At 54.6% G+C, this 27,585-nt stretch overlaps 28 non-coding genes across 28 annotated transcripts; 11 read left to right on the top strand and 17 right to left on the bottom strand.

Annotated features, from left to right (window-relative positions):
* Positions 1-126: 126 nt before the first annotated feature.
* On the top strand, positions 127-209 carry TRNAL-UAA (transfer RNA leucine (anticodon UAA)). The gene has a single exon. It is a non-coding gene; the product is annotated as a tRNA-Leu (tRNA).
* A 904-nt stretch (positions 210-1,113) lies between these two features.
* On the bottom strand, positions 1,114-1,185 carry TRNAE-CUC (transfer RNA glutamic acid (anticodon CUC)). Its single transcript has one exon. It is a non-coding gene; the product is annotated as a tRNA-Glu (tRNA).
* A 1,292-nt stretch (positions 1,186-2,477) lies between these two features.
* Positions 2,478-2,560, top strand: TRNAL-UAA (transfer RNA leucine (anticodon UAA)). The gene has a single exon. It is a non-coding gene; the product is annotated as a tRNA-Leu (tRNA).
* Positions 2,561-3,864: 1,304 nt separating this feature from the next.
* TRNAE-CUC (transfer RNA glutamic acid (anticodon CUC)) lies at positions 3,865-3,936 on the bottom strand. The gene has a single exon. It is a non-coding gene; the product is annotated as a tRNA-Glu (tRNA).
* An 894-nt stretch (positions 3,937-4,830) lies between these two features.
* TRNAL-UAA (transfer RNA leucine (anticodon UAA)) lies at positions 4,831-4,913 on the top strand. The gene has a single exon. It is a non-coding gene; the product is annotated as a tRNA-Leu (tRNA).
* Positions 4,914-6,217: 1,304 nt separating this feature from the next.
* TRNAE-CUC (transfer RNA glutamic acid (anticodon CUC)) lies at positions 6,218-6,289 on the bottom strand. Its single transcript has one exon. It is a non-coding gene; the product is annotated as a tRNA-Glu (tRNA).
* An 890-nt stretch (positions 6,290-7,179) lies between these two features.
* TRNAL-UAA (transfer RNA leucine (anticodon UAA)) lies at positions 7,180-7,262 on the top strand. The gene has a single exon. It is a non-coding gene; the product is annotated as a tRNA-Leu (tRNA).
* Positions 7,263-8,166: 904 nt separating this feature from the next.
* On the bottom strand, positions 8,167-8,238 carry TRNAE-CUC (transfer RNA glutamic acid (anticodon CUC)). The gene has a single exon. It is a non-coding gene; the product is annotated as a tRNA-Glu (tRNA).
* Positions 8,239-8,578: 340 nt separating this feature from the next.
* On the bottom strand, positions 8,579-8,650 carry TRNAE-CUC (transfer RNA glutamic acid (anticodon CUC)). The gene has a single exon. It is a non-coding gene; the product is annotated as a tRNA-Glu (tRNA).
* Positions 8,651-9,540: 890 nt separating this feature from the next.
* TRNAL-UAA (transfer RNA leucine (anticodon UAA)) lies at positions 9,541-9,623 on the top strand. Its single transcript has one exon. It is a non-coding gene; the product is annotated as a tRNA-Leu (tRNA).
* Positions 9,624-10,527: 904 nt separating this feature from the next.
* Positions 10,528-10,599, bottom strand: TRNAE-CUC (transfer RNA glutamic acid (anticodon CUC)). Its single transcript has one exon. It is a non-coding gene; the product is annotated as a tRNA-Glu (tRNA).
* A 1,292-nt stretch (positions 10,600-11,891) lies between these two features.
* TRNAL-UAA (transfer RNA leucine (anticodon UAA)) lies at positions 11,892-11,974 on the top strand. Its single transcript has one exon. It is a non-coding gene; the product is annotated as a tRNA-Leu (tRNA).
* Positions 11,975-14,206: 2,232 nt separating this feature from the next.
* Positions 14,207-14,289, top strand: TRNAL-UAA (transfer RNA leucine (anticodon UAA)). Its single transcript has one exon. It is a non-coding gene; the product is annotated as a tRNA-Leu (tRNA).
* A 1,305-nt stretch (positions 14,290-15,594) lies between these two features.
* On the bottom strand, positions 15,595-15,666 carry TRNAE-CUC (transfer RNA glutamic acid (anticodon CUC)). The gene has a single exon. It is a non-coding gene; the product is annotated as a tRNA-Glu (tRNA).
* An 894-nt stretch (positions 15,667-16,560) lies between these two features.
* On the top strand, positions 16,561-16,643 carry TRNAL-UAA (transfer RNA leucine (anticodon UAA)). The gene has a single exon. It is a non-coding gene; the product is annotated as a tRNA-Leu (tRNA).
* A 904-nt stretch (positions 16,644-17,547) lies between these two features.
* Positions 17,548-17,619, bottom strand: TRNAE-CUC (transfer RNA glutamic acid (anticodon CUC)). Its single transcript has one exon. It is a non-coding gene; the product is annotated as a tRNA-Glu (tRNA).
* A 340-nt stretch (positions 17,620-17,959) lies between these two features.
* On the bottom strand, positions 17,960-18,031 carry TRNAE-CUC (transfer RNA glutamic acid (anticodon CUC)). Its single transcript has one exon. It is a non-coding gene; the product is annotated as a tRNA-Glu (tRNA).
* Positions 18,032-18,925: 894 nt separating this feature from the next.
* Positions 18,926-19,008, top strand: TRNAL-UAA (transfer RNA leucine (anticodon UAA)). The gene has a single exon. It is a non-coding gene; the product is annotated as a tRNA-Leu (tRNA).
* Positions 19,009-19,912: 904 nt separating this feature from the next.
* TRNAE-CUC (transfer RNA glutamic acid (anticodon CUC)) lies at positions 19,913-19,984 on the bottom strand. The gene has a single exon. It is a non-coding gene; the product is annotated as a tRNA-Glu (tRNA).
* A 340-nt stretch (positions 19,985-20,324) lies between these two features.
* On the bottom strand, positions 20,325-20,396 carry TRNAE-CUC (transfer RNA glutamic acid (anticodon CUC)). Its single transcript has one exon. It is a non-coding gene; the product is annotated as a tRNA-Glu (tRNA).
* An 890-nt stretch (positions 20,397-21,286) lies between these two features.
* TRNAL-UAA (transfer RNA leucine (anticodon UAA)) lies at positions 21,287-21,369 on the top strand. The gene has a single exon. It is a non-coding gene; the product is annotated as a tRNA-Leu (tRNA).
* Positions 21,370-22,296: 927 nt separating this feature from the next.
* Positions 22,297-22,368, bottom strand: TRNAE-CUC (transfer RNA glutamic acid (anticodon CUC)). The gene has a single exon. It is a non-coding gene; the product is annotated as a tRNA-Glu (tRNA).
* A 340-nt stretch (positions 22,369-22,708) lies between these two features.
* On the bottom strand, positions 22,709-22,780 carry TRNAE-CUC (transfer RNA glutamic acid (anticodon CUC)). Its single transcript has one exon. It is a non-coding gene; the product is annotated as a tRNA-Glu (tRNA).
* An 893-nt stretch (positions 22,781-23,673) lies between these two features.
* On the top strand, positions 23,674-23,756 carry TRNAL-UAA (transfer RNA leucine (anticodon UAA)). Its single transcript has one exon. It is a non-coding gene; the product is annotated as a tRNA-Leu (tRNA).
* A 915-nt stretch (positions 23,757-24,671) lies between these two features.
* Positions 24,672-24,743, bottom strand: TRNAE-CUC (transfer RNA glutamic acid (anticodon CUC)). Its single transcript has one exon. It is a non-coding gene; the product is annotated as a tRNA-Glu (tRNA).
* A 341-nt stretch (positions 24,744-25,084) lies between these two features.
* Positions 25,085-25,156, bottom strand: TRNAE-CUC (transfer RNA glutamic acid (anticodon CUC)). The gene has a single exon. It is a non-coding gene; the product is annotated as a tRNA-Glu (tRNA).
* A 1,878-nt stretch (positions 25,157-27,034) lies between these two features.
* TRNAE-CUC (transfer RNA glutamic acid (anticodon CUC)) lies at positions 27,035-27,106 on the bottom strand. Its single transcript has one exon. It is a non-coding gene; the product is annotated as a tRNA-Glu (tRNA).
* A 340-nt stretch (positions 27,107-27,446) lies between these two features.
* Positions 27,447-27,518, bottom strand: TRNAE-CUC (transfer RNA glutamic acid (anticodon CUC)). The gene has a single exon. It is a non-coding gene; the product is annotated as a tRNA-Glu (tRNA).
* Positions 27,519-27,585: the final 67 nt, after the last annotated feature.

The following is a 27,585-nucleotide window of genomic DNA, read 5'->3' as shown; positions in this document are numbered from 1 at the left end:
AGACGTTTGCCGCTCGCAAGCCAATTCCATCCAACCTCCTGCAGGGGGCACTCTGGGCTGGTTTTCCACTTGTTCGCCTGCTGCTGAAACAGCAAAGATTCAATTCGAAGCCCTTTGCAGCAGCTCACCAGGATGGCCGAGTGGTTAAGGCGTTGGACTTAAGATCCAATGGACAAGTGTCTGCGTGGGTTCGAGCCCCACTCCTGGTACAGGTTTTTACTCTTCTTACCTAAATGCGGCAGCAGCTTCGCACAAGCCCTTTCCTGCTGTCTGTAGGCAGTGCCCCTACCTCAAAGCCCTGAGGCTTGAGTTCACCTGAAAAGAGCAACAAGGAATCGTTGCCCGTAGACTCTTTTCCTGGAAAACCTTTGCATTTTTGTACCATGTCCCTCGCATCCCAAGCTTAAGCCGCCAAAGTTGGCAGAGCTTGTGCAACCCCGCCAACAGCCCTACCACCCCAAAAGAAAATTGGGCAGGGATTCCCGCCTCCGCTTCCGAAACGGGCTTCCAAACGGGCGATGCCCTGACGGGTCAGCCAGTCACCGTCTAGGCCCGGTACACCCCTGTGAATAATAGAGCGTCCAACCTCAAATCAGGCTACAGGGCCCTTCAGCCCATAGAAGGAGAACCTGTCAACAAACGGGGCGAGGGCAATGCTCGGGCCCCTTGCGAAGCCTTTGCCAAGCTCCAAAGGCTGCACTTTCCCAGCAGACCACAGCTCTGTATGCAAATCAAGCAGCTACGACCCCTCCCTCCCCTGCTTTTCTCCTCCAAACCGGTACGCAACCATTTCTGCAGCCCTCTGCCCCAGGGTCCCGGGCAAGGTCTTGGTCTGATGAGGCTAGGGATGGTGGGCGAGCTCGGCTTTGGCAGGGCGACAGGACTAATATTTTCTCTACAGCTTTGGAAGAAAGAAAGCTTCCTTTTTGGGGCACAGGCCCACTTCTAGCGGCGACAGCTTCCGGTAAGGGACCATGCTGAAAAGATGCTTGGAGTTACCGCCAGGGGAGCCACGCCGCTATTGCCTGTGAGTGAAGCTACATTTGAAAGAAATATTTTTTGAGACGCAGTTGTTTGAATTTCTGTAAAAATGTCATTCAGTAAAAGCCTCTCTTCCCTGACCGGGAATCGAACCCGGGCCGCGGCGGTGAGAGCGCCGAATCCTAACCACTAGACCACCAGGGAGACCGCTGGACAGCTCGGGAAGGCCGGGCAGTGGTGTCCGAGTGCACAATGCCTGCAGGTGCCTCAAAGGCCAGTCCATTGGGGGACTGGGAAGAGAGGGGGAGGGCCGAGCAGATAGGTTCTCTCCAGCGGTGAAAAAGGAAGCTGCCTTTTTTGCGTCAAGGGCAGTCTTTCCGCAGCGACAGGAGAATGAATGGGACTCTGCCATAAACACGTTTTGCGTCGCGCTGAGGGCACTTCCTCCATTTTGTGCACGCAAATCTGCATCTGGGAGCAAGATTTCCGGTCGCCAGTTAACTGCATTGCTGTAAATAAAAATGTCAGTTGTTAAAAGAGCTCCTTCCCTGACCGGGAATCGAACCCGGGCCGCGGAATCCTAACCACTAGACCACCAGGGACGGTGGGTGCACCCCGTTGCGTGTCGCTCAGATGGTGGCGTCCGAGTCCAAAGGCTGAGGGCCTCTGCTACAATGGGCACCAGTGCCTGCAGGTCTTCGGGGGCCGTTTCTGCTAATAAATAAATAAATAAAGAAATAAAGAAAGAAAGAAAGAAAGAAAACAAAAACACTTGTGATGGTCTGCGAAAAGGGGAGCTTAGAGATTGAAGACAGCATCACTTTGGGAACGTTTGCGCTTTCACTTCCAAGCGCTGATATTCCTGTCTTGCTCTCCTGAAAGGACAGCCTTCCTCGCTATGAGCTTTTGTGGGTCAGTGCTGAAGCTCCCCCTAGAGGCTGCCGCTGAAGATGCACACTCACAACTAACCCTCCTTAGGAGAACTGCTTCGTGGGAGAGCACGTTTATTAAAAGGCGGCAGGCCATGATTGCCTGCGAGACACAGCAGGGTTACCATGCAGAGTTCAAAGGGGGCTTTGCTTGTACAGCAAGTGCCGGAGGGCAAGAAGGGATGACATAGGAGCTGCCCTTTTTTCGGGCTCGCACACCAAGGCCTGCACCAGCCTTCGAGGCTCAGCCTGCCTCTGGACTGCCCTAGACCACCTTTACTCAAAGCACACACTCTGGTCGGGGACTCGAAGCCAGGCCCGTGGCAGTGAAAGCACCAAATCCTCACCACTAGGCCACCGGGGAAACGACTGCAGCACCCGGGAGGTTTCCGCAACCGTACTTGCAGTCAGCTGGAGGCTATTGTAATGCTGTTAAGTGAGAGACGTTTGCCGCTCGCAAGCCAATTCCATCCAACCTCCTGCAGGGGGCACTCTGGGCTGGTTTTCCACTTGTTCGCCTGCTGCTGAAACAGCAAAGATTCAATTCGAAGCCCTTTGCAGCAGCTCACCAGGATGGCCGAGTGGTTAAGGCGTTGGACTTAAGATCCAATGGACAAGTGTCTGCGTGGGTTCGAGCCCCACTCCTGGTACAGGTTTTTACTCTTCTTACCTAAATGCGGCAGCAGCTTCGCACAAGCCCTTTCCTGCTGTCTGTAGGCAGTGCCCCTACCTCAAAGCCCTGAGGCTTGAGTTCACCTGAAAAGAGCAACAAGGAATCGTTGCCCGTAGACTCTTTTCCTGGAAAACCTTTGCATTTTTGTACCATGTCCCTCGCATCCCAAGCTTAAGCCGCCAAAGTTGGCAGAGCTTGTGCAACCCCGCCAACAGCCCTACCACCCCAAAAGAAAATTGGGCAGGGATTCCCGCCTCCGCTTCCGAAACGGGCTTCCAAACGGGCGATGCCCTGACGGGTCAGCCAGTCACCGTCTAGGCCCGGTACACCCCTGTGAATAATAGAGCGTCCAACCTCAAATCAGGCTACAGGGCCCTTCAGCCCATAGAAGGAGAACCTGTCAACAAACGGGGCGAGGGCAATGCTCGGGCCCCTTGCGAAGCCTTTGCCAAGCTCCAAAGGCTGCACTTTCCCAGCAGACCACAGCTCTGTATGCAAATCAAGCAGCTACGACCCCTCCCTCCCCTGCTTTTCTCCTCCAAACCGGTACGCAACCATTTCTGCAGCCCTCTGCCCCAGGGTCCCGGGCAAGGTCTTGGTCTGATGAGGCTAGGGATGGTGGGCGAGCTCGGCTTTGGCAGGGCGACAGGACTAATATTTTCTCTACAGCTTTGGAAGAAAGAAAGCTTCCTTTTTGGGGCACAGGCCCACTTCTAGCGGCGACAGCTTCCGGTAAGGGACCATGCTGAAAAGATGCTTGGAGTTACCGCCAGGGGAGCCACGCCGCTATTGCCTGTGAGTGAAGCTACATTTGAAAGAAATATTTTTTGAGACGCAGTTGTTTGAATTTCTGTAAAAATGTCATTCAGTAAAAGCCTCTCTTCCCTGACCGGGAATCGAACCCGGGCCGCGCCGAATCCTAACCACTAGACCACCAGGGAGACCGCTGGACAACTCGGGAAGGCCGGGCAGTGGTGTCCGAGTGCACAATGCCTGCAGGTGCCTCAAAGGCCAGTCCATTGGGGGACTGGGAAGAGAGGGGGAGGGCCGAGCAGATAGGTTCTCTCCAGCGGTGAAAAAGGAAGCTGCCTTTTTTGCGTCAAGGGCAGTCTTTCCGCAGCGACAGGAGAATGAATGGGACTCTGCCATAAACACGTTTTGCGTCGCGCTGAGGGCACTTCCTCCATTTTGTGCACGCAAATCTGCATCTGGGAGCAAGATTTCCGGTCGCCAGTTAACTGCATTGCTGTAAATAAAAATGTCAGTTGTTAAAAGAGCTCCTTCCCTGACCGGGAATCGAACCCAGGCCGCGGCGGTGAGAGCGCCGAATCCTAACCACTAGACCACCAGGGACGGTGGGTGCACCCCGTTGCGTGTCGCTCAGATGGTGGCGTCCGAGTCCAAAGGCTGAGGGCCTCTGCTACAATGGGCACCAGTGCCTGCAGGTCTTCGGGGGCCGTTTCTGCTAATAAATAAAGAAATAAAGAAAGAAAGAAAGAAAGAAAGAAAGAAAACAAAAACACTTGTGATGGTCTGCGAAAAGGGGAGCTTAGAGATTGAAGACAGCATCACTTTGGGAACGTTTGCGCTTTCACTTCCAAGCGCTGATATTCCTGTCTTGCTCTCCTGAAAGGACAGCCTTCCTCGCTATGAGCTTTTGTGGGTCAGTGCTGAAGCTCCCCCTAGAGGCTGCCGCTGAAGATGCACACTCACAACTAACCCTCCTTAGGAGAACTGCTTCGTGGGAGAGCACGTTTATTAAAAGGCGGCAGGCCATGATTGCCTGCGAGACACAGCAGGGTTACCATGCAGAGTTCAAAGGGGGCTTTGCTTGTACAGCAAGTGCCGGAGGGCAAGAAGGGATGACATAGGAGCTGCCCTTTTTTCGGGCTCGCACACCAAGGCCTGCACCAGCCTTCGAGGCTCAGCCTGCCTCTGGACTGCCCTAGACCACCTTTACTCAAAGCACACACTCTGGTCGGGGACTCGAAGCCAGGCCCGTGGCAGTGAAAGCACCAAATCCTCACCACTAGGCCACCGGGGAAACGACTGCAGCACCCGGGAGGTTTCCGCAACCGTACTTGCAGTCAGCTGGAGGCTATTGTAATGCTGTTAAGTGAGAGACGTTTGCCGCTCGCAAGCCAATTCCATCCAACCTCCTGCAGGGGGCACTCTGGGCTGGTTTTCCACTTGTTCGCCTGCTGCTGAAACAGCAAAGATTCAATTCGAAGCCCTTTGCAGCAGCTCACCAGGATGGCCGAGTGGTTAAGGCGCTGGACTTAAGATCCAATGGACAAGTGTCTGCGTGGGTTCGAGCCCCACTCCTGGTACAGGTTTTTACTCTTCTTACCTAAATGCGGCAGCAGCTTCGCACAAGCCCTTTCCTGCTGTCTGTAGGCAGTGCCCCTACCTCAAAGCCCTGAGGCTTGAGTTCACCTGAAAAGAGCAACAAGGAATCGTTGCCCGTAGACTCTTTTCCTGGAAAACCTTTGCATTTTTGTACCATGTCCCTCGCATCCCAAGCTTAAGCCGCCAAAGTTGGCAGAGCTTGTGCAACCCCGCCAACAGCCCTACCACCCCAAAAGAAAATTGGGCAGGGATTCCCGCCTCCGCTTCCGAAACGGGCTTCCAAACGGGCGATGCCCTGACGGGTCAGCCAGTCACCGTCTAGGCCCGGTACACCCCTGTGAATAATAGAGCGTCCAACCTCAAATCAGGCTACAGGGCCCTTCAGCCCATAGAAGGAGAACCTGTCAACAAACGGGGCGAGGGCAATGCTCGGGCCCCTTGCGAAGCCTTTGCCAAGCTCCAAAGGCTGCACTTTCCCAGCAGACCACAGCTCTGTATGCAAATCAAGCAGCTACGACCCCTCCCTCCCCTGCTTTTCTCCTCCAAACCGGTACGCAACCATTTCTGCAGCCCTCTGCCCCAGGGTCCCGGGCAAGGTCTTGGTCTGATGAGGCTAGGGATGGTGGGCGAGCTCGGCTTTGGCAGGGCGACAGGACTAATATTTTCTCTACAGCTTTGGAAGAAAGAAAGCTTCCTTTTTGGGGCACAGGCCCACTTCTAGCGGCGACAGCTTCCGGTAAGGGACCATGCTGAAAAGATGCTTGGAGTTACCGCCAGGGGAGCCACGCCGCTATTGCCTGTGAGTGAAGCTACATTTGAAAGAAATATTTTTTGAGACGCAGTTGTTTGAATTTCTGTAAAAATGTCATTCAGTAAAAGCCTCTCTTCCCTGACCGGGAATCGAACCCGGGCCGCGCCGAATCCTAACCACTAGACCACCAGGGAGACCGCTGGACAACTCGGGAAGGCCGGGCAGTGGTGTCCGAGTGCACAATGCCTGCAGGTGCCTCAAAGGCCAGTCCATTGGGGGACTGGGAAGAGAGGGGGAGGGCCGAGCAGATAGGTTCTCTCCAGCGGTGAAAAAGGAAGCTGCCTTTTTTGCGTCAAGGGCAGTCTTTCCGCAGCGACAGGAGAATGAATGGGACTCTGCCATAAACACGTTTTGCGTCGCGCTGAGGGCACTTCCTCCATTTTGTGCACGCAAATCTGCATCTGGGAGCAAGATTTCCGGTCGCCAGTTAACTGCATTGCTGTAAATAAAAATGTCAGTTGTTAAAAGAGCTCCTTCCCTGACCGGGAATCGAACCCAGGCCGCGGCGGTGAGAGCGCCGAATCCTAACCACTAGACCACCAGGGACGGTGGGTGCACCCCGTTGCGTGTCGCTCAGATGGTGGCGTCCGAGTCCAAAGGCTGAGGGCCTCTGCTACAATGGGCACCAGTGCCTGCAGGTCTTCGGGGGCCGTTTCTGCTAATAAATAAAGAAATAAAGAAAGAAAGAAAGAAAGAAAGAAAACAAAAACACTTGTGATGGTCTGCGAAAAGGGGAGCTTAGAGATTGAAGACAGCATCACTTTGGGAACGTTTGCGCTTTCACTTCCAAGCGCTGATATTCCTGTCTTGCTCTCCTGAAAGGACAGCCTTCCTCGCTATGAGCTTTTGTGGGTCAGTGCTGAAGCTCCCCCTAGAGGCTGCCGCTGAAGATGCACACTCACAACTAACCCTCCTTAGGAGAACTGCTTCGTGGGAGAGCACGTTTATTAAAAGGCGGCAGGCCATGATTGCCTGCGAGACACAGCAGGGTTACCATGCAGAGTTCAAAGGGGGCTTTGCTTGTACAGCAAGTGCCGGAGGGCAAGAAGGGATGACATAGGAGCTGCCCTTTTTTCGGGCTCGCACACCAAGGCCTGCACCAGCCTTCGAGGCTCAGCCTGCCTCTGGACTGCCCTAGACCACCTTTACTCAAAGCACACACTCTGGTCGGGGACTCGAAGCCAGGCCCGTGGCAGTGAAAGCACCAAATCCTCACCACTAGGCCACCGGGGAAACGACTGCAGCACCCGGGAGGTTTCCGCAACCGTACTTGCAGTCAGCTGGAGGCTATTGTAATGCTGTTAAGTGAGAGACGTTTGCCGCTCGCAAGCCAATTCCATCCAACCTCCTGCAGGGGGCACTCTGGGCTGGTTTTCCACTTGTTCGCCTGCTGCTGAAACAGCAAAGATTCAATTCGAAGCCCTTTGCAGCAGCTCACCAGGATGGCCGAGTGGTTAAGGCGTTGGACTTAAGATCCAATGGACAAGTGTCCGCGTGGGTTCGAGCCCCACTCCTGGTACAGGTTTTTACTCTTCTTACCTAAATGCGGCAGCAGCTTCGCACAAGCCCTTTCCTGCTGTCTGTAGGCAGTGCCCCTACCTCAAAGCCCTGAGGCTTGAGTTCACCTGAAAAGAGCAACAAGGAATCGTTGCCCGTAGACTCTTTTCCTGGAAAACCTTTGCATTTTTGTACCATGTCCCTCGCATCCCAAGCTTAAGCCGCCAAAGTTGGCAGAGCTTGTGCAACCCCGCCAACAGCCCTACCACCCCAAAAGAAAATTGGGCAGGGATTCCCGCCTCCGCTTCCGAAACGGGCTTCCAAACGGGCGATGCCCTGACGGGTCAGCCAGTCACCGTCTAGGCCCGGTACACCCCTGTGAATAATAGAGCGTCCAACCTCAAATCAGGCTACAGGGCCCTTCAGCCCATAGAAGGAGAACCTGTCAACAAACGGGGCGAGGGCAATGCTCGGGCCCCTTGCGAAGCCTTTGCCAAGCTCCAAAGGCTGCACTTTCCCAGCAGACCACAGCTCTGTATGCAAATCAAGCAGCTACGACCCCTCCCTCCCCTGCTTTTCTCCTCCAAACCGGTACGCAACCATTTCTGCAGCCCTCTGCCCCAGGGTCCCGGGCAAGGTCTTGGTCTGATGAGGCTAGGGATGGTGGGCGAGCTCGGCTTTGGCAGGGCGACAGGACTAATATTTTCTCTACAGCTTTGGAAGAAAGAAAGCTTCCTTTTTGGGGCACAGGCCCACTTCTAGCGGCGACAGCTTCCGGTAAGGGACCATGCTGAAAAGATGCTTGGAGTTACCGCCAGGGGAGCCACGCCGCTATTGCCTGTGAGTGAAGCTACATTTGAAAGAAATATTTTTTGAGACGCAGTTGTTTGAATTTCTGTAAAAATGTCATTCAGTAAAAGCCTCTCTTCCCTGACCGGGAATCGAACCCGGGCCGCGGCGGTGAGAGCGCCGAATCCTAACCACTAGACCACCAGGGAGACCGCTGGACAACTCGGGAAGGCCGGGCAGTGGTGTCCGAGTGCACAATGCCTGCAGGTGCCTCAAAGGCCAGTCCATTGGGGGACTGGGAAGAGAGGGGGAGGGCCGAGCAGATAGGTTCTCTCCAGCGGTGAAAAAGGAAGCTGCCTTTTTTGCGTCAAGGGCAGTCTTTCCGCAGCGACAGGAGAATGAATGGGACTCTGCCATAAACACGTTTTGCGTCGCGCTGAGGGCACTTCCTCCATTTTGTGCACGCAAATCTGCATCTGGGAGCAAGATTTCCGGTCGCCAGTTAACTGCATTGCTGTAAATAAAAATGTCAGTTGTTAAAAGAGCTCCTTCCCTGACCGGGAATCGAACCCGGGCCGCGGTGGTGAGAGCGCCGAATCCTAACCACTAGACCACCAGGGACGGTGGGTGCACCCCGTTGCGTGTCGCTCAGATGGTGGCGTCCGAGTCCAAAGGCTGAGGGCCTCTGCTACAATGGGCACCAGTGCCTGCAGGTCTTCGGGGGCCGTTTCTGCTAATAAATAAAGAAATAAAGAAAGAAAGAAAGAAAGAAAGAAAACAAAAACACTTGTGATGGTCTGCGAAAAGGGGAGCTTAGAGATTGAAGACAGCATCACTTTGGGAACGTTTGCGCTTTCACTTCCAAGCGCTGATATTCCTGTCTTGCTCTCCTGAAAGGACAGCCTTCCTCGCTATGAGCTTTTGTGGGTCAGTGCTGAAGCTCCCCCTAGAGGCTGCCGCTGAAGATGCACACTCACAACTAACCCTCCTTAGGAGAACTGCTTCGTGGGAGAGCACGTTTATTAAAAGGCGGCAGGCCATGATTGCCTGCGAGACACAGCAGGGTTACCATGCAGAGTTCAAAGGGGGCTTTGCTTGTACAGCAAGTGCCGGAGGGCAAGAAGGGATGACATAGGAGCTGCCCTTTTTTCGGGCTCGCACACCAAGGCCTGCACCAGCCTTCGAGGCTCAGCCTGCCTCTGGACTGCCCTAGACCACCTTTACTCAAAGCACACACTCTGGTCGGGGACTCGAAGCCAGGCCCGTGGCAGTGAAAGCACCAAATCCTCACCACTAGGCCACCGGGGAAACGACTGCAGCACCCGGGAGGTTTCCGCAACCGTACTTGCAGTCAGCTGGAGGCTATTGTAATGCTGTTAAGTGAGAGACGTTTGCCGCTCGCAAGCCAATTCCATCCAACCTCCTGCAGGGGGCACTCTGGGCTGGTTTTCCACTTGTTCGCCTGCTGCTGAAACAGCAAAGATTCAATTCGAAGCCCTTTGCAGCAGCTCACCAGGATGGCCGAGTGGTTAAGGCGTTGGACTTAAGATCCAATGGACAAGTGTCTGCGTGGGTTCGAGCCCCACTCCTGGTACAGGTTTTTACTCTTCTTACCTAAATGCGGCAGCAGCTTCGCACAAGCCCTTTCCTGCTGTCTGTAGGCAGTGCCCCTACCTCAAAGCCCTGAGGCTTGAGTTCACCTGAAAAGAGCAACAAGGAATCGTTGCCCGTAGACTCTTTTCCTGGAAAACCTTTGCATTTTTGTACCATGTCCCTCGCATCCCAAGCTTAAGCCGCCAAAGTTGGCAGAGCTTGTGCAACCCCGCCAACAGCCCTACCACCCCAAAAGAAAATTGGGCAGGGATTCCCGCCTCCGCTTCCGAAACGGGCTTCCAAACGGGCGATGCCCTGACGGGTCAGCCAGTCACCGTCTAGGCCCGGTACACCCCTGTGAATAATAGAGCGTCCAACCTCAAATCAGGCTACAGGGCCCTTCAGCCCATAGAAGGAGAACCTGTCAACAAACGGGGCGAGGGCAATGCTCGGGCCCCTTGCGAAGCCTTTGCCAAGCTCCAAAGGCTGCACTTTCCCAGCAGACCACAGCTCTGTATGCAAATCAAGCAGCTACGACCCCTCCCTCCCCTGCTTTTCTCCTCCAAACCGGTACGCAACCATTTCTGCAGCCCTCTGCCCCAGGGTCCCGGGCAAGGTCTTGGTCTGATGAGGCTAGGGATGGTGGGCGAGCTCGGCTTTGGCAGGGCGACAGGACTAATATTTTCTCTACAGCTTTGGAAGAAAGAAAGCTTCCTTTTTGGGGCACAGGCCCACTTCTAGCGGCGACAGCTTCCGGTAAGGGACCATGCTGAAAAGATGCTTGGAGTTACCGCCAGGGGAGCCACGCCGCTATTGCCTGTGAGTGAAGCTACATTTGAAAGAAATATTTTTTGAGACGCAGTTGTTTGAATTTCTGTAAAAATGTCATTCAGTAAAAGCCTCTCTTCCCTGACCGGGAATCGAACCCGGGCCGCGGCGGTGAGAGCGCCGAATCCTAACCACTAGACCACCAGGGAGACCGCTGGACAGCTCGGGAAGGCCGGGCAGTGGTGTCCGAGTGCACAATGCCTGCAGGTGCCTCAAAGGCCAGTCCATTGGGGGACTGGGAAGAGAGGGGGAGGGCCGAGCAGATAGGTTCTCTCCAGCGGTGAAAAAGGAAGCTGCCTTTTTTGCGTCAAGGGCAGTCTTTCCGCAGCGACAGGAGAATGAATGGGACTCTGCCATAAACACGTTTTGCGTCGCGCTGAGGGCACTTCCTCCATTTTGTGCACGCAAATCTGCATCTGGGAGCAAGATTTCCGGTCGCCAGTTAACTGCATTGCTGTAAATAAAAATGTCAGTTGTTAAAAGAGCTCCTTCCCTGACCGGGAATCGAACCCGGGCCGCGGAATCCTAACCACTAGACCACCAGGGACGGTGGGTGCACCCCGTTGCGTGTCGCTCAGATGGTGGCGTCCGAGTCCAAAGGCTGAGGGCCTCTGCTACAATGGGCACCAGTGCCTGCAGGTCTTCGGGGGCCGTTTCTGCTAATAAATAAATAAATAAAGAAATAAAGAAAGAAAGAAAGAAAGAAAACAAAAACACTTGTGATGGTCTGCGAAAAGGGGAGCTTAGAGATTGAAGACAGCATCACTTTGGGAACGTTTGCGCTTTCACTTCCAAGCGCTGATATTCCTGTCTTGCTCTCCTGAAAGGACAGCCTTCCTCGCTATGAGCTTTTGTGGGTCAGTGCTGAAGCTCCCCCTAGAGGCTGCCGCTGAAGATGCACACTCACAACTAACCCTCCTTAGGAGAACTGCTTCGTGGGAGAGCACGTTTATTAAAAGGCGGCAGGCCATGATTGCCTGCGAGACACAGCAGGGTTACCATGCAGAGTTCAAAGGGGGCTTTGCTTGTACAGCAAGTGCCGGAGGGCAAGAAGGGATGACATAGGAGCTGCCCTTTTTTCGGGCTCGCACACCAAGGCCTGCACCAGCCTTCGAGGCTCAGCCTGCCTCTGGACTGCCCTAGACCACCTTTACTCAAAGCACACACTCTGGTCGGGGACTCGAAGCCAGGCCCGTGGCAGTGAAAGCACCAAATCCTCACCACTAGGCCACCGGGGAAACGACTGCAGCACCCGGGAGGTTTCCGCAACCGTACTTGCAGTCAGCTGGAGGCTATTGTAATGCTGTTAAGTGAGAGACGTTTGCCGCTCGCAAGCCAATTCCATCCAACCTCCTGCAGGGGGCACTCTGGGCTGGTTTTCCACTTGTTCGCCTGCTGCTGAAACAGCAAAGATTCAATTCGAAGCCCTTTGCAGCAGCTCACCAGGATGGCCGAGTGGTTAAGGCGTTGGACTTAAGATCCAATGGACAAGTGTCTGCGTGGGTTCGAGCCCCACTCCTGGTACAGGTTTTTACTCTTCTTACCTAAATGCGGCAGCAGCTTCGCACAAGCCCTTTCCTGCTGTCTGTAGGCAGTGCCCCTACCTCAAAGCCCTGAGGCTTGAGTTCACCTGAAAAGAGCAACAAGGAATCGTTGCCCGTAGACTCTTTTCCTGGAAAACCTTTGCATTTTTGTACCATGTCCCTCGCATCCCAAGCTTAAGCCGCCAAAGTTGGCAGAGCTTGTGCAACCCCGCCAACAGCCCTACCACCCCAAAAGAAAATTGGGCAGGGATTCCCGCCTCCGCTTCCGAAACGGGCTTCCAAACGGGCGATGCCCTGACGGGTCAGCCAGTCACCGTCTAGGCCCGGTACACCCCTGTGAATAATAGAGCGTCCAACCTCAAATCAGGCTACAGGGCCCTTCAGCCCATAGAAGGAGAACCTGTCAACAAACGGGGCGAGGGCAATGCTCGGGCCCCTTGCGAAGCCTTTGCCAAGCTCCAAAGGCTGCACTTTCCCAGCAGACCACAGCTCTGTATGCAAATCAAGCAGCTACGACCCCTCCCTCCCCTGCTTTTCTCCTCCAAACCGGTACGCAACCATTTCTGCAGCCCTCTGCCCCAGGGTCCCGGGCAAGGTCTTGGTCTGATGAGGCTAGGGATGGTGGGCGAGCTCGGCTTTGGCAGGGCGACAGGACTAATATTTTCTCTACAGCTTTGGAAGAAAGAAAGCTTCCTTTTTGGGGCACAGGCCCACTTCTAGCGGCGACAGCTTCCGGTAAGGGACCATGCTGAAAAGATGCTTGGAGTTACCGCCAGGGGAGCCACGCCGCTATTGCCTGTGAGTGAAGCTACATTTGAAAGAAATATTTTTTGAGACGCAGTTGTTTGAATTTCTGTAAAAATGTCATTCAGTAAAAGCCTCTCTTCCCTGACCGGGAATCGAACCCGGGCCGCGCCGAATCCTAACCACTAGACCACCAGGGAGACCGCTGGACAACTCGGGAAGGCCGGGCAGTGGTGTCCGAGTGCACAATGCCTGCAGGTGCCTCAAAGGCCAGTCCATTGGGGGACTGGGAAGAGAGGGGGAGGGCCGAGCAGATAGGTTCTCTCCAGCGGTGAAAAAGGAAGCTGCCTTTTTTGCGTCAAGGGCAGTCTTTCCGCAGCGACAGGAGAATGAATGGGACTCTGCCATAAACACGTTTTGCGTCGCGCTGAGGGCACTTCCTCCATTTTGTGCACGCAAATCTGCATCTGGGAGCAAGATTTCCGGTCGCCAGTTAACTGCATTGCTGTAAATAAAAATGTCAGTTGTTAAAAGAGCTCCTTCCCTGCGCCGAATCCTAACCACTAGACCACCAGGGACGGTGGGTGCACCCCGTTGCGTGTCGCTCAGATGGTGGCGTCCGAGTCCAAAGGCTGAGGGCCTCTGCTACAATGGGCACCAGTGCCTGCAGGTCTTCGGGGGCCGTTTCTGCTAATAAATAAAGAAATAAAGAAAGAAAGAAAGAAAGAAAGAAAACAAAAACACTTGTGATGGTCTGCGAAAAGGGGAGCTTAGAGATTGAAGACAGCATCACTTTGGGAACGTTTGCGCTTTCACTTCCAAGCGCTGATATTCCTGTCTTGCTCTCCTGAAAGGACAGCCTTCCTCGCTATGAGCTTTTGTGGGTCAGTGCTGAAGCTCCCCCTAGAGGCTGCCGCTGAAGATGCACACTCACAACTAACCCTCCTTAGGAGAACTGCTTCGTGGGAGAGCACGTTTATTAAAAGGCGGCAGGCCATGATTGCCTGCGAGACACAGCAGGGTTACCATGCAGAGTTCAAAGGGGGCTTTGCTTGTACAGCAAGTGCCGGAGGGCAAGAAGGGATGACATAGGAGCTGCCCTTTTTTCGGGCTCGCACACCAAGGCCTGCACCAGCCTTCGAGGCTCAGCCTGCCTCTGGACTGCCCTAGACCACCTTTACTCAAAGCACACACTCTGGTCGGGGACTCGAAGCCAGGCCCGTGGCAGTGAAAGCACCAAATCCTCACCACTAGGCCACCGGGGAAACGACTGCAGCACCCGGGAGGTTTCCGCAACCGTACTTGCAGTCAGCTGGAGGCTATTGTAATGCTGTTAAGTGAGAGACGTTTGCCGCTCGCAAGCCAATTCCATCCAACCTCCTGCAGGGGGCACTCTGGGCTGGTTTTCCACTTGTTCGCCTGCTGCTGAAACAGCAAAGATTCAATTCGAAGCCCTTTGCAGCAGCTCACCAGGATGGCCGAGTGGTTAAGGCGTTGGACTTAAGATCCAATGGACAAGTGTCCGCGTGGGTTCGAGCCCCACTCCTGGTACAGGTTTTTACTCTTCTTACCTAAATGCGGCAGCAGCTTCGCACAAGCCCTTTCCTGCTGTCTGTAGGCAGTGCCCCTACCTCAAAGCCCTGAGGCTTGAGTTCACCTGAAAAGAGCAACAAGGAATCGTTGCCCGTAGACTCTTTTCCTGGAAAACCTTTGCATTTTTGTACCATGTCCCTCGCATCCCAAGCTTAAGCCGCCAAAGTTGGCAGAGCTTGTGCAACCCCGCCAACAGCCCTACCACCCCAAAAGAAAATTGGGCAGGGATTCCCGCCTCCGCTTCCTCACGGCTTCCGAAACGGGCTTCCAAACGGGCGATGCCCTGACGGGTCAGCCAGTCACCGTCTAGGCCCGGTACACCCCTGTGAATAATAGAGCGTCCAACCTCAAATCAGGCTACAGGGCCCTTCAGCCCATAGAAGGAGAACCTGTCAACAAACGGGGCGAGGGCAATGCTCGGGCCCCTTGCGAAGCCTTTGCCAAGCTCCAAAGGCTGCACTTTCCCAGCAGACCACAGCTCTGTATGCAAATCAAGCAGCTACGACCCCTCCCTCCCCTGCTTTTCTCCTCCAAACCGGTACGCAACCATTTCTGCAGCCCTCTGCCCCAGGGTCCCGGGCAAGGTCTTGGTCTGATGAGGCTAGGGATGGTGGGCGAGCTCGGCTTTGGCAGGGCGACAGGACTAATATTTTCTCTACAGCTTTGGAAGAAAGAAAGCTTCCTTTTTGGGGCACAGGCCCACTTCTAGCGGCGACAGCTTCCGGTAAGGGACCATGCTGAAAAGATGCTTGGAGTTACCGCCAGGGGAGCCACGCCGCTATTGCCTGTGAGTGAAGCTACATTTGAAAGAAATATTTTTTGAGACGCAGTTGTTTGAATTTCTGTAAAAATGTCATTCAGTAAAAGCCTCTCTTCCCTGACCGGGAATCGAACCCGGGCCGCGGCCACTAGACCACCAGGGAGACCGCTGGACAGCTCGGGAAGGCCGGGCAGTGGTGTCCGAGTGCACAATGCCTGCAGGTGCCTCAAAGGCCAGTCCATTGGGGGACTGGGAAGAGAGGGGGAGGGCCGAGCAGATAGGTTCTCTCCAGCGGTGAAAAAGGAAGCTGCCTTTTTTGCGTCAAGGGCAGTCTTTCCGCAGCGACAGGAGAATGAATGGGACTCTGCCATAAACACGTTTTGCGTCGCGCTGAGGGCACTTCCTCCATTTTGTGCACGCAAATCTGCATCTGGGAGCAAGATTTCCGGTCGCCAGTTAACTGCATTGCTGTAAATAAAAATGTCAGTTGTTAAAAGAGCTCCTTCCCTGACCGGGAATCCAACCCGGGCCGCGGCGGTGAGAGCGCCGAATCCTAACCACTAGACCACCAGGGACGGTGGGTGCACCCCGTTGCGTGTCGCTCAGATGGTGGCGTCCGAGTCCAAAGGCTGAGGGCCTCTGCTACAATGGGCACCAGTGCCTGCAGGTCTTCGGGGGCCGTTTCTGCTAATAAATAAAGAAATAAAGAAAGAAAGAAAGAAAGAAAGAAAGAAAACAAAAACACTTGTGATGGTCTGCGAAAAGGGGAGCTTAGAGATTGAAGACAGCATCACTTTGGGAACGTTTGCGCTTTCACTTCCAAGCGCTGATATTCCTGTCTTGCTCTCCTGAAAGGACAGCCTTCCTCGCTATGAGCTTTTGTGGGTCAGTGCTGAAGCTCCCCCTAGAGGCTGCCGCTGAAGATGCACACTCACAACTAACCCTCCTTAGGAGAACTGCTTCGTGGGAGAGCACGTTTATTAAAAGGCGGCAGGCCATGATTGCCTGCGAGACACAGCAGGGTTACCATGCAGAGTTCAAAGGGGGCTTTGCTTGTACAGCAAGTGCCGGAGGGCAAGAAGGGATGACATAGGAGCTGCCCTTTTTTCGGGCTCGCACACCAAGGCCTGCACCAGCCTTCGAGGCTCAGCCTGCCTCTGGACTGCCCTAGACCACCTTTACTCAAAGCACACACTCTGGTCGGGGACTCGAAGCCAGGCCCGTGGCAGTGAAAGCACCAAATCCTCACCACTAGGCCACCGGGGAAACGACTGCAGCACCCGGGAGGTTTCCGCAACCGTACTTGCAGTCAGCTGGAGGCTATTGTAATGCTGTTAAGTGAGAGACGTTTGCCGCTCGCAAGCCAATTCCATCCAACCTCCTGCAGGGGGCACTCTGGGCTGGTTTTCCACTTGTTCGCCTGCTGCTGAAACAGCAAAGATTCAATTCGAAGCCCTTTGCAGCAGCTCACCAGGATGGCCGAGTGGTTAAGGCGTTGGACTTAAGATCCAATGGACAAGTGTCCGCGTGGGTTCGAGCCCCACTCCTGGTACAGGTTTTTACTCTTCTTACCTAAATGCGGCAGCAGCTTCGCACAAGCCCTTTCCTGCTGTCTGTAGGCAGTGCCCCTACCTCAAAGCCCTGAGGCTTGAGTTCACCTGAAAAGAGCAACAAGGAATCGTTGCCCGTAGACTCTTTTCCTGGAAAACCTTTGCATTTTTGTACCATGTCCCTCGCATCCCAAGCTTAAGCCGCCAAAGTTGGCAGAGCTTGTGCAACCCCGCCAACAGCCCTACCACCCCAAAAGAAAATTGGGCAGGGATTCCCGCCTCCGCTTCCGAAACGGGCTTCCAAACGGGCGATGCCCTGACGGGTCAGCCAGTCACCGTCTAGGCCCGGTACACCCCTGTGAATAATAGAGCGTCCAACCTCAAATCAGGCTACAGGGCCCTTCAGCCCATAGAAGGAGAACCTGTCAACAAACGGGGCGAGGGCAATGCTCGGGCCCCTTGCGAAGCCTTTGCCAAGCTCCAAAGGCTGCACTTTCCCAGCAGACCACAGCTCTGTATGCAAATCAAGCAGCTACGACCCCTCCCTCCCCTGCTTTTCTCCTCCAAACCGGTACGCAACCATTTCTGCAGCCCTCTGCCCCAGGGTCCCGGGCAAGGTCTTGGTCTGATGAGGCTAGGGATGGTGGGCGAGCTCGGCTTTGGCAGGGCGACAGGACTAATATTTTCTCTACAGCTTTGGAAGAAAGAAAGCTTCCTTTTTGGGGCACAGGCCCACTTCTAGCGGCGACAGCTTCCGGTAAGGGACCATGCTGAAAAGATGCTTGGAGTTACCGCCAGGGGAGCCACGCCGCTATTGCCTGTGAGTGAAGCTACATTTGAAAGAAATATTTTTTGAGACGCAGTTGTTTGAATTTCTGTAAAAATGTCATTCAGTAAAAGCCTCTCTTCCCTGACCGGGAATCGAACCCGGGCCGCGGCGGTGAGAGCGCCGAATCCTAACCACTAGACCACCAGGGAGACCGCTGGACAGCTCGGGAAGGCCGGGCAGTGGTGTCCGAGTGCACAATGCCTGCAGGTGCCTCAAAGGCCAGTCCATTGGGGGACTGGGAAGAGAGGGGGAGGGCCGAGCAGATAGGTTCTCTCCAGCGGTGAAAAAGGAAGCTGCCTTTTTTGCGTCAAGGGCAGTCTTTCCGCAGCGACAGGAGAATGAATGGGACTCTGCCATAAACACGTTTTGCGTCGCGCTGAGGGCACTTCCTCCATTTTGTGCACGCAAATCTGCATCTGGGAGCAAGATTTCCGGTCGCCAGTTAACTGCATTGCTGTAAATAAAAATGTCAGTTGTTAAAAGAGCTCCTTCCCTGACCGGGAATCCAACCCGGGCCGCGGCGGTGAGAGCGCCGAATCCTAACCACTAGACCACCAGGGACGGTGGGTGCACCCCGTTGCGTGTCGCTCAGATGGTGGCGTCCGAGTCCAAAGGCTGAGGGCCTCTGCTACAATGGGCACCAGTGCCTGCAGGTCTTCGGGGGCCGTTTCTGCTAATAAATAAATAAATAAAGAAATAAAGAAAGAAAGAAAGAAAGAAAACAAAAACACTTGTGATGGTCTGCGAAAAGGGGAGCTTAGAGATTGAAGACAGCATCACTTTGGGAACGTTTGCGCTTTCACTTCCAAGCGCTGATATTCCTGTCTTGCTCTCCTGAAAGGACAGCCTTCCTCGCTATGAGCTTTTGTGGGTCAGTGCTGAAGCTCCCCCTAGAGGCTGCCGCTGAAGATGCACACTCACAACTAACCCTCCTTAGGAGAACTGCTTCGTGGGAGAGCACGTTTATTAAAAGGCGGCAGGCCATGATTGCCTGCGAGACACAGCAGGGTTACCATGCAGAGTTCAAAGGGGGCTTTGCTTGTACAGCAAGTGCCGGAGGGCAAGAAGGGATGACATAGGAGCTGCCCTTTTTTCGGGCTCGCACACCAAGGCCTGCACCAGCCTTCGAGGCTCAGCCTGCCTCTGGACTGCCCTAGACCACCTTTACTCAAAGCACACACTCTGGTCGGGGACTCGAAGCCAGGCCCGTGGCAGTGAAAGCACCAAATCCTCACCACTAGGCCACCGGGGAAACGACTGCAGCACCCGGGAGGTTTCCGCAACCGTACTTGCAGTCAGCTGGAGGCTATTGTAATGCTGTTAAGTGAGAGACGTTTGCCGCTCGCAAGCCAATTCCATCCAACCTCCTGCAGGGGGCACTCTGGGCTGGTTTTCCACTTGTTCGCCTGCTGCTGAAACAGCAAAGATTCAATTCGAAGCCCTTTGCAGCAGCTCACCAGGATGGCCGAGTGGTTAAGGCGTTGGACTTAAGATCCAATGGACAAGTGTCCGCGTGGGTTCGAGGCCCACTCCTGGTACAGGTTTTTACTCTTCTTACCTAAATGCGGCAGCAGCTTCGCACAAGCCCTTTCCTGCTGTCTGTAGGCAGTGCCCCTACCTCAAAGCCCTGAGGCTTGAGTTCACCTGAAAAGAGCAACAAGGAATCGTTGCCCGTAGACTCTTTTCCTGGAAAACCTTTGCATTTTTGTACCATGTCCCTCGCATCCCAAGCTTAAGCCGCCAAAGTTGGCAGAGCTTGTGCAACCCCGCCAACAGCCCTACCACCCCAAAAGAAAATTGGGCAGGGATTCCCGCCTCCGCTTCCGAAACGGGCTTCCAAACGGGCGATGCCCTGACGGGTCAGCCAGTCACCGTCTAGGCCCGGTACACCCCTGTGAATAATAGAGCGTCCAACCTCAAATCAGGCTACAGGGCCCTTCAGCCCATAGAAGGAGAACCTGTCAACAAACGGGGCGAGGGCAATGCTCGGGCCCCTTGCGAAGCCTTTGCCAAGCTCCAAAGGCTGCACTTTCCCAGCAGACCACAGCTCTGTATGCAAATCAAGCAGCTACGACCCCTCCCTCCCCTGCTTTTCTCCTCCAAACCGGTACGCAACCATTTCTGCAGCCCTCTGCCCCAGGGTCCCGGGCAAGGTCTTGGTCTGATGAGGCTAGGGATGGTGGGCGAGCTCGGCTTTGGCAGGGCGACAGGACTAATATTTTCTCTACAGCTTTGGAAGAAAGAAAGCTTCCTTTTTGGGGCACAGGCCCACTTCTAGCGGCGACAGCTTCCGGTAAGGGACCATGCTGAAAAGATGCTTGGAGTTACCGCCAGGGGAGCCACGCCGCTATTGCCTGTGAGTGAAGCTACATTTGAAAGAAATATTTTTTGAGACGCAGTTGTTTGAATTTCTGTAAAAATGTCATTCAGTAAAAGCCTCTCTTCCCTGACCGGGAATCGAACCCGGGCCGCGGCGGTGAGAGCGCCGAATCCTAACCACTAGACCACCAGGGAGACCGCTGGACAACTCGGGAAGGCCGGGCAGTGGTGTCCGAGTGCACAATGCCTGCAGGTGCCTCAAAGGCCAGTCCATTGGGGGACTGGGAAGAGAGGGGGAGGGCCGAGCAGATAGGTTCTCTCCAGCGGTGAAAAAGGAAGCTGCCTTTTTTGCGTCAAGGGCAGTCTTTCCGCAGCGACAGGAGAATGAATGGGACTCTGCCATAAACACGTTTTGCGTCGCGCTGAGGGCACTTCCTCCATTTTGTGCACGCAAATCTGCATCTGGGAGCAAGATTTCCGGTCGCCAGTTAACTGCATTGCTGTAAATAAAAATGTCAGTTGTTAAAAGAGCTCCTTCCCTGACCGGGAATCGAACCCAGGCCGCGGCGGTGAGAGCGCCGAATCCTAACCACTAGACCACCAGGGACGGTGGGTGCACCCCGTTGCGTGTCGCTCAGATGGTGGCGTCCGAGTCCAAAGGCTGAGGGCCTCTGCTACAATGGGCACCAGTGCCTGCAGGTCTTCGGGGGCCGTTTCTGCTAATAAATAAAGAAATAAAGAAAGAAAGAAAGAAAGAAAGAAAACAAAAACACTTGTGATGGTCTGCGAAAAGGGGAGCTTAGAGATTGAAGACAGCATCACTTTGGGAACGTTTGCGCTTTCACTTCCAAGCGCTGATATTCCTGTCTTGCTCTCCTGAAAGGACAGCCTTCCTCGCTATGAGCTTTTGTGGGTCAGTGCTGAAGCTCCCCCTAGAGGCTGCCGCTGAAGATGCACACTCACAACTAACCCTCCTTAGGAGAACTGCTTCGTGGGAGAGCACGTTTATTAAAAGGCGGCAGGCCATGATTGCCTGCGAGACACAGCAGGGTTACCATGCAGAGTTCAAAGGGGGCTTTGCTTGTACAGCAAGTGCCGGAGGGCAAGAAGGGATGACATAGGAGCTGCCCTTTTTTCGGGCTCGCACACCAAGGCCTGCACCAGCCTTCGAGGCTCAGCCTGCCTCTGGACTGCCCTAGACCACCTTTACTCAAAGCACACACTCTGGTCGGGGACTCGAAGCCAGGCCCGTGGCAGTGAAAGCACCAAATCCTCACCACTAGGCCACCGGGGAAACGACTGCAGCACCCGGGAGGTTTCCGCAACCGTACTTGCAGTCAGCTGGAGGCTATTGTAATGCTGTTAAGTGAGAGACGTTTGCCGCTCGCAAGCCAATTCCATCCAACCTCCTGCAGGGGGCACTCTGGGCTGGTTTTCCACTTGTTCGCCTGCTGCTGAAACAGCAAAGATTCAATTCGAAGCCCTTTGCAGCAGCTCACCAGGATGGCCGAGTGGTTAAGGCGTTGGACTTAAGATCCAATGGACAAGTGTCCGCGTGGGTTCGAGCCCCACTCCTGGTACAGGTTTTTACTCTTCTTACCTAAATGCGGCAGCAGCTTCGCACAAGCCCTTTCCTGCTGTCTGTAGGCAGTGCCCCTACCTCAAAGCCCTGAGGCTTGAGTTCACCTGAAAAGAGCAACAAGGAATCGTTGCCCGTAGACTCTTTTCCTGGAAAACCTTTGCATTTTTGTACCATGTCCCTCGCATCCCAAGCTTAAGCCGCCAAAGTTGGCAGAGCTTGTGCAACCCCGCCAACAGCCCTACCACCCCAAAAGAAAATTGGGCAGGGATTCCCGCCTCCGCTTCCTCACGGCTTCCGAAACGGGCTTCCAAACGGGCTTCCAAACGGGCGATGCCCTGACGGGTCAGCCAGTCACCGTCTAGGCCCGGTACACCCCTGTGAATAATAGAGCGTCCAACCTCAAATCAGGCTACAGGGCCCTTCAGCCCATAGAAGGAGAACCTGTCAACAAACGGGGCGAGGGCAATGCTCGGGCCCCTTGCGAAGCCTTTGCCAAGCTCCAAAGGCTGCACTTTCCCAGCAGACCACAGCTCTGTATGCAAATCAAGCAGCTACGACCCCTCCCTCCCCTGCTTTTCTCCTCCAAACCGGTACGCAACCATTTCTGCAGCCCTCTGCCCCAGGGTCCCGGGCAAGGTCTTGGTCTGATGAGGCTAGGGATGGTGGGCGAGCTCGGCTTTGGCAGGGCGACAGGACTAATATTTTCTCTACAGCTTTGGAAGAAAGAAAGCTTCCTTTTTGGGGCACAGGCCCACTTCTAGCGGCGACAGCTTCCGGTAAGGGACCATGCTGAAAAGATGCTTGGAGTTACCGCCAGGGGAGCCACGCCGCTATTGCCTGTGAGTGAAGCTACATTTGAAAGAAATATTTTTTGAGACGCAGTTGTTTGAATTTCTGTAAAAATGTCATTCAGTAAAAGCCTCTCTTCCCTGACCGGGAATCGAACCCGGGCCGCGGCGGTGAGAGCGCCGAATCCTAACCACTAGACCACCAGGGAGACCGCTGGACAGCTCGGGAAGGCCGGGCAGTGGTGTCCGAGTGCACAATGCCTGCAGGTGCCTCAAAGGCCAGTCCATTGGGGGACTGGGAAGAGAGGGGGAGGGCCGAGCAGATAGGTTCTCTCCAGCGGTGAAAAAGGAAGCTGCCTTTTTTGCGTCAAGGGCAGTCTTTCCGCAGCGACAGGAGAATGAATGGGACTCTGCCATAAACACGTTTTGCGTCGCGCTGAGGGCACTTCCTCCATTTTGTGCACGCAAATCTGCATCTGGGAGCAAGATTTCCGGTCGCCAGTTAACTGCATTGCTGTAAATAAAAATGTCAGTTGTTAAAAGAGCTCCTTCCCTGACCGGGAATCGAACCCGGGCCGCGGCGGTGAGAGCGCCGAATCCTAACCACTAGACCACCAGGGACGGTGGGTGCACCCCGTTGCGTGTCGCTCAGATGGTGGCGTCCGAGTCCAAAGGCTGAGGGCCTCTGCTACAATGGGCACCAGTGCCTGCAGGTCTTCGGGGGCCGTTTCTGCTAATAAATAAATAAATAAAGAAATAAAGAAAGAAAGAAAGAAAGAAAACAAAAACACTTGTGATGGTCTGCGAAAAGGGGAGCTTAGAGATTGAAGACAGCATCACTTTGGGAACGTTTGCGCTTTCACTTCCAAGCGCTGATATTCCTGTCTTGCTCTCCTGAAAGGACAGCCTTCCTCGCTATGAGCTTTTGTGGGTCAGTGCTGAAGCTCCCCCTAGAGGCTGCCGCTGAAGATGCACACTCACAACTAACCCTCCTTAGGAGAACTGCTTCGTGGGAGAGCACGTTTATTAAAAGGCGGCAGGCCATGATTGCCTGCGAGACACAGCAGGGTTACCATGCAGAGTTCAAAGGGGGCTTTGCTTGTACAGCAAGTGCCGGAGGGCAAGAAGGGATGACATAGGAGCTGCCCTTTTTTCGGGCTCTCACACCAAGGCCTGCACCAGCCTTCGAGGCTCAGCCTGCCTCTGGACTGCCCTAGACCACCTTTACTCAAAGCACACACTCTGGTCGGGGACTCGAAGCCAGGCCCGTGGCAGTGAAAGCACCAAATCCTCACCACTAGGCCACCGGGGAAACGACTGCAGCACCCGGGAGGTTTCCGCAACCGTACTTGCAGTCAGCTGGAGGCTATTGTAATGCTGTTAAGTGAGAGACGTTTGCCGCTCGCAAGCCAATTCCATCCAACCTCCTGCAGGGGGCACTCTGGGCTGGTTTCCACTTGTTCGCCTGCTGCTGAAACAGCAAAGATTCAATTCGAAGCCCTTTGCAGCAGCTCACCAGGATGGCCGAGTGGTTAAGGCGTTGGACTTAAGATCCAATGGACAAGTGTCCGCGTGGGTTCGAGCCCCACTCCTGGTACAGGTTTTTACTCTTCTTACCTAAATGCGGCAGCAGCTTCGCACAAGCCCTTTCCTGCTGTCTGTAGGCAGTGCCCCTACCTCAAAGCCCTGAGGCTTGAGTTCACCTGAAAAGAGCAACAAGGAATTGTTGCCCGTAGACTCTTTTCCTGGAAAACCTTTGCATTTTTGTACCATGTCCCTCGCATCCCAAGCTTAAGCCGCCAAAGTTGGCAGAGCTTGTGCAACCCCGCCAACAGCCCTACCACCCCAAAAGAAAATTGGGCAGGGATTCCCGCCTCCGCTTCCTCACGGCTTCCGAAACGGGCTTCCAAACGGGCGATGCCCTGACGGGTCACCCAGTCACCGTCTAGGCCCGGTACACCCCTGTGAATAATAGAGCGTCCAACCTCAAATCAGGCTACAGGGCCCTTCAGCCCATAGAAGGAGAACCTGTCAACAAACGGGGCGAGGGCAATGCTCGGGCCCCTTGCGAAGCCTTTGCCAAGCTCCAAAGGCTGCACTTTCCCAGCAGACCACAGCTCTGTATGCAAATCAAGCAGCTACGACCCCTCCCTCCCCTGCTTTTCTCCTCCAAACCGGTACGCAACCATTTCTGCAGCCCTCTGCCCCAGGGTCCCGGGCAAGGTCTTGGTCTGATGAGGCTAGGGATGGTGGGCGAGCTCGGCTTTGGCAGGGCGACAGGACTAATATTTTCTCTACAGCTTTGGAAGAAAGAAAGCTTCCTTTTTGGGGCACAGGCCCACTTCTAGCGGCGACAGCTTCCGGTAAGGGACCATGCTGAAAAGATGCTTGGAGTTACCGCCAGGGGAGCCACGCCGCTATTGCCTGTGAGTGAAGCTACATTTGAAAGAAATATTTTTTGAGACGCAGTTGTTTGAATTTCTGTAAAAATGTCATTCAGTAAAAGCCTCTCTTCCCTGACCGGGAATCGAACCCGGGCCGCGGCGGTGAGAGCGCCGAATCCTAACCACTAGACCACCAGGGAGACCGCTGGACAGCTCGGGAAGGCCGGGCAGTGGTGTCCGAGTGCACAATGCCTGCAGGTGCCTCAAAGGCCAGTCCATTGGGGGACTGGGAAGAGAGGGGGAGGGCCGAGCAGATAGGTTCTCTCCAGCGGTGAAAAAGGAAGCTGCCTTTTTTGCGTCAAGGGCAGTCTTTCCGCAGCGACAGGAGAATGAATGGGACTCTGCCATAAACACGTTTTGCGTCGCGCTGAGGGCACTTCCTCCATTTTGTGCACGCAAATCTGCATCTGGGAGCAAGATTTCCGGTCGCCAGTTAACTCCTTTGCATGTAAATAAAAATGTCAGTTGTTAAAAGAGCTCCTTCCCTGACCGGGAATCGAACCCGGGCCGCGGCGGTGAGAGCGCCGAATCCTAACCACTAGACCACCAGGGACGGTGGGTGCACTCCGTTGCGTGTCGCTCAGATGGTGGCGTCCGAGTCCAAAGGCTGAGGGCCTCTGCTACAATGGGCACCAGTGCCTGCAGGTCTTCGGGGGCCGTTTCTGCTAATAAATAAATAAATAAAGAAATAAAGAAAGAAAGAAAGAAAGAAAGAAAACAAAAACACTTGTGATGGTCTGCGAAAAGGGGAGCTTAGAGATTGAAGACAGCATCACTTTGGGAACGTTTGCGCTTTCACTTCCAAGCGCTGATATTCCTGTCTTGCTCTCCTGAAAGGACAGCCTTCCTCGCTATGAGCTTTTGTGGGTCAGTGCTGAAGCTCCCCCTAGAGGCTGCCGCTGAAGATGCACACTCACAACTAACCCTCCTTAGGAGAACTGCTTCGTGGGAGAGCACGTTTATTAAAAGGCGGCAGGCCATGATTGCCTGCGAGACACAGCAGGGTTACCATGCAGAGTTCAAAGGGGGCTTTGCTTGTACAGCAAGTGCCGGAGGGCAAGAAGGGATGACATAGGAGCTGCCCTTTTTTCGGGCTCGCACACCAAGGCCTGCACCAGCCTTCGAGGCTCAGCCTGCCTCTGGACTGCCCTAGACCACCTTTACTCAAAGCACACACTCTGGTCGGGGACTCGAAGCCAGGCCCGTGGCAGTGAAAGCACCAAATCCTCACCACTAGGCCACCGGGGAAACGACTGCAGCACCCGGGAGGTTTCCGCAACCGTACTTGCAGTCAGCTGGAGGCTATTGTAATGCTGTTAAGTGAGAGACGTTTGCCGCTCGCAAGCCAATTCCATCCAACCTCCTGCAGGGGGCACTCTGGGCTGGTTTTCCACTTGTTCGCCTGCTGCTGAAACAGCAAAGATTCAATTCGAAGCCCTTTGCAGCAGCTCACCAGGATGGCCGAGTGGTTTGGACTTAAGATCCAATGGACAAGTGTCTGCGTGGGTTCGAGCCCCACTCCTGGTACAGGTTTTTACTCTTCTTACCTAAATGCGGCAGCAGCTTCGCACAAGCCCTTTCCTGCTGTCTGTAGGCAGTGCCCCTACCTCAAAGCCCTGAGGCTTGAGTTCACCTGAAAAGAGCAACAAGGAATCGTTGCCCGTAGACTCTTTTCCTGGAAAACCTTTGCATTTTTGTACCATGTCCCTCGCATCCCAAGCTTAAGCCGCCAAAGTTGGCAGAGCTTGTGCAACCCCGCCAACAGCCCTACCACCCCAAAAGAAAATTGGGCAGGGATTCCCGCCTCCGCTTCCGAAACGGGCTTCCAAACGGGCGATGCCCTGACGGGTCAGCCAGTCACCGTCTAGGCCCGGTACACCCCTGTGAATAATAGAGCGTCCAACCTCAAATCAGGCTACAGGGCCCTTCAGCCCATAGAAGGAGAACCTGTCAACAAACGGGGCGAGGGCAATGCTCGGGCCCCTTGCGAAGCCTTTGCCAAGCTCCAAAGGCTGCACTTTCCCAGCAGACCACAGCTCTGTATGCAAATCAAGCAGCTACGACCCCTCCCTCCCCTGCTTTTCTCCTCCAAACCGGTACGCAACCATTTCTGCAGCCCTCTGCCCCAGGGTCCCGGGCAAGGTCTTGGTCTGATGAGGCTAGGGATGGTGGGCGAGCTCGGCTTTGGCAGGGCGACAGGACTAATATTTTCTCTACAGCTTTGGAAGAAAGAAAGCTTCCTTTTTGGGGCACAGGCCCACTTCTAGCGGCGACAGCTTCCGGTAAGGGACCATGCTGAAAAGATGCTTGGAGTTACCGCCAGGGGAGCCACGCCGCTATTGCCTGTGAGTGAAGCTACATTTGAAAGAAATATTTTTTGAGACGCAGTTGTTTGAATTTCTGTAAAAATGTCATTCAGTAAAAGCCTCTCTTCCCTGACCGGGAATCGAACCCGGGCCGCGGAGGTGAGAGCGCCGAATCCTAACCACTAGACCACCAGGGAGACCGCTGGACAGCTCGGGAAGGCCGTGCAGTGGTGTCCGAGTGCACAATGCCTGCAGGTGCCTCAAAGGCCAGTCCATTGGGGGACTGGGAAGAGAGGGGGAGGGCCGAGCAGATAGGTTCTCTCCAGCGGTGAAAAAGGAAGCTGCCTTTTTTGCGTCAAGGGCAGTCTTTCCGCAGCGACAGGAGAATGAATGGGACTCTGCCATAAACACGTTTTGCGTCGCGCTGAGGGCACTTCCTCCATTTTGTGCACGCAAATCTGCATCTGGGAGCAAGATTTCCGGTCGCCAGTTAACTGCATTGCTGTAAATAAAAATGTCAGTTGTTAAAAGAGCTCCTTCCCTGACCGGGAATCGAACCCGGGCCGCGGCGGTGAGAGCGCCGAATCCTAACCACTAGACCACCAGGGACGGTGGGTGCACCCCGTTGCGTGTCGCTCAGATGGTGGCGTCCGAGTCCAAAGGCTGAGGGCCTCTG

This window comes from Ambystoma mexicanum, chromosome 5p (genome assembly GCF_040938575.1).
Source record: "Ambystoma mexicanum isolate Mex_15411 chromosome 5p, UKY_AmexF1_1, whole genome shotgun sequence".
NCBI classification, from domain to species: domain Eukaryota; kingdom Metazoa; phylum Chordata; class Amphibia; order Caudata; family Ambystomatidae; genus Ambystoma; species Ambystoma mexicanum.
This window is presented reverse-complemented; position numbering and strand designations above follow the sequence as displayed.